Genomic DNA, 3,923 nt, shown 5'->3' on the forward strand with positions numbered 1-3,923 from the left:
ACATCATATAATATATATCACAATTTAAGGGAGACAAGTAATTAGGTGTGTTATAATGGCTCAAGAGAAATTATTTATTTTAGGAGAGATCATAAGCGATAGTAATCAACTTGATACATAAAATACAATCCTTGAGGAGACGAGCAAAGTCAAGTAATCATTATTGAATCTCGTATTTTGATGATGAAATCAATTGATAATTGTTTATGATTTTAATCTGCGTTTTGAGTGACGCAGGATGCTTTGATCAAGATGAGACAATTAAAGCAGGAAGAATCATGTTGTGTTAGAGGAAAACATGTCAGAAGATTGGACGTCGGGCCGAAGGATCGGTCGACGTATCGACAGAAGGTTTTGGGCTATGGATTCGAACATCGGGCCAAGAAGAGCGGATATTGCGCCAAGGATATCGGAGGTGCGGAGTCAACTAGCCAATTGGGCAATATGCCGCAAGAGAGAACGATGCGCCAAAGAATCGGACGAAGCGTCGATGGACCAATGACATACCGAACAACATGATTAATACTTAGTATTCATTATCTAGATCGAAGTATGTTTTTACATGTGCAGGATTAACTATGATAGCAAAGCATGTAGAAAAATGAAGTCCTGGAGTCAAGGACGCGATTTCGTTGGGAGTTCGAGAGTTCGTCGGAAGTCCGAACGTTCGTCAAAAATTCTAGTGGAACTAGCCAAGAAGTCCCAGAGCTTGCTAGAGAAGCTCGTCGGAACTCGCCAAGAAGATCATCGTGAAGTCCAGGAGCTTACCAAGAGTCTGCTAGAATATCGTGCGAGAGATCGTCGGAAGTTCGTCGGAAGATCGACGAAAGAATAGACATAGGGACTTGTTTAGCTTAGCAAATATCTTAGGATTTCGTAGTTAGCACGTAATTGTGCTTGGATTTGGGCCAACCCAATTAAGGGCCAACTAAGCCCATGTAAGAACTGTGTTGGGCTGAATAAGAGGCTCAAACAGTGTCCCAAGAAGTCTCACCGTCATGACATAGTCTTCAAGACTATGTCAGGCGGTGGTACCGCCCAGCATTGCCCCCAGGCAGTGGTACCGCCTAGGAGAGTGTCAACGTCAGACTGACACTGGGCGGTGGTACCGCCCAACGCAGGCGGTGGTACCGCCCGTGCCCGGGGAACCCGGGATAGGAAAGTTTTAGGCTCCAAGTTTGAATCAACTTGAAGCCTATAAATACCCCTCTCATCCCTGGTTAAAGCACACAAGCACAAGAGATTAAAAGAGAGAAAACATTGCTATGATCATAAGTGTATTCCCTCCTCTAGCTTAAACTTAGATTTCTGTTTAGAGAGGAGAGTGAGTGCTTGTAAGGGTCATCTCCTAAACCCGTGAAAAGGAGAACAGGGGTGTAAAAGGTGATTGGCCTTTGCCTATTGAAGGAAGGCCTCTAGTGGATGCCGGTGACCTCGTCGGAGGAGGAAACCGAAAGTAGATGTAGGTCACGTTGATCAAACCACTCTAAAACTATTGTGTTCTCTGGTTTGCATTTTATTCTTGCTATTACCTTACTACAAACCTCTTTAAGTGCTTATTGCCTTTATTTCATTTACGAATGTGCTTCAAGTAAAGATATTTTCGAAATCGATTTTCAACGTAAATAGTTTTTATCGTACAAAAGTTTCAAACCGACATAATTTTTACCGTTGTACTAATTTATCCCCCCTCTTAGTGCCGACTCTTGATCCTAACAATAATATATATAGATTATTCGACTACTCCAGCAATATAAAACTGATCATGTTTATTGGTACCCTTGATGTGATGGCAAAAGTCTTTTGGGCCCTACTTACATCATATATATATATATATATATATATATATATATATATATATATATATATATCATAATTCATATTAGGAGAATCAAGGTCTCTTGAGGGGAGACAAGTAATTAGGTGTGTCATAATGGCTTAAGAGAAATTATTTATTCTAGGAGAGATCATAAACGATAGTAACTAACTTGATACATAAAATATAATCCTCGATAAGATGAGCGAAGTAAGTAACCATTCAAGAATCATTCAAATAAACTTAATGAAAGATAACAATTATCAATTCTTCACCGATGGTGATTTATTTCATCGAGAGTAGATTATCTATTTTATTTTTTAATAAAATATTAATAAAAATAGAAGTGATGCAAACTTACTTGGAAATGACAACTAAGTAGAAGAGGAATTGATGGATAAATTTTGTAGAGGAAAGACCTTAAATATTTCAAAGACTACGAGATAATACTCACTAATGTTCAAATAGACATTCACCCAATTTAAACGGTATTAGACGTTTAAGAGATTAGCGTACAATAAGAAATATCTTTTCCTTTATATGAGAGATATATAGGAACTAACAAAGATTAACATAACTCAATCGACTCCACACTTGAGTCAAAGTTATTAACGAGTTAAAACAACATTGGTGGATCAAAGTTTATCTACGCAACAACAGCAATGGAGAGTAACTAGGAGACAAGAGGCTCATTTTAACTAGAGCAAAAGATTAAAAATTTAATAAAGGCGAGGAGATGCAATATCCGTAAAGGTTTCAATAAGGACATGAAATAAATAAGTAGGGCAGAATGTCACAATAAATCTATACAAAAATTATTTAATGTAATATTTATATATATTCATGTCTTTCGATATACTTTGCATAGTATGCAGAAGGCTTATAGTAGGCTTGATAACCCCATTTTGGTTAGCTTTTATGATCATTTTAGTCTTGTAAATATAGATTGTGTATAGTCATCATGTAGAGACAAAACTATCCAAAAATATGTCATATAAGTAACTATTTTAGGAGTTTTCTAATTTCGTAAAATGGTGCTAAGTATTGGCTAATATAGTATCATAGAGCTACCCAAGTAAAACATGGTTGAATAAACCTTTGGGGTATTATCCAAGATTGGTACACTACCTTATTCTATAGTAATTTTATGTAGGGCACTTGTGAGGACTTTTGGTCATGGTAAACCACCTTGAACCCATTTTTGTGCGACCATTCATAACTTGCAAAGTCTATGTTTATAATCTGTATTGTTTATCAAATGTTTGCTGAAATGTGGGATGTAAAGCTAAATATTTTATCTAACTCATTTTCTCTTTTGCAAGTCCTTAAAAGATCATAAAAAAGTTTCGATGAGATTAACTCTTTATGAACGGATACTCAAGGATGCTGTACGATTTAGGTAAAACCAACTAAATTTTATAGATGAAGCTTATTATTTAAAGCCCCCTTCTTACTATTTATAATTCTTCTAATTCTACTTTTGTCCTTATTAGTGCACTTTATTTTTATCATCAGCTCTCCTCATCAATTAAAAAAACAATTGAAACATGACATATTTTGAGTTGATATAATTGACCTAAGGTGATATCTTTTAAGCTATTACAAAATATACATAATCCTAAAAATATTAAATTATTATAATAAATATAAAAAAAATTAGCTCTTCTTCTATCTTTAATTAATTAATTAATTAATTTTTCATTGTGCATCACCTATAATTATCAAGAGGAGGAGAGAGGAAGCGAACAAAAGATGGTTACACATAAGGAGTCAAAATTTTCTTTATTAAAATTTAATTATAAATTAAGGATATATATCTATTTATAAAAAATAATTTAAAAATAATTAAAATTTTTAATTTGAGATTCTAAATAACAAGAACGGGTTGTGAATAGTAATATGTTTACGGCGCCCATTTAACCTTTTCGATCCATTGACTGGAGTGATCCATTGAATCATTAGCCTCTGTGTCCGGACTCGTCTTACCGGGGGAGACGTCGAGGCCGGAGGCTACACGAGAGACCCAGAGAGCGACGCAGGGGTTAGATTCCCTTGCCTTGCGCTCGTCGTTATCGTTCGTAGTTTCTGTTCTGGCTCATCTCTTTTT

Source organism: Musa acuminata, chromosome BXJ1-1 (genome assembly GCF_036884655.1).
Source record: "Musa acuminata AAA Group cultivar baxijiao chromosome BXJ1-1, Cavendish_Baxijiao_AAA, whole genome shotgun sequence".
Taxonomy (NCBI): domain Eukaryota; kingdom Viridiplantae; phylum Streptophyta; class Magnoliopsida; order Zingiberales; family Musaceae; genus Musa; species Musa acuminata.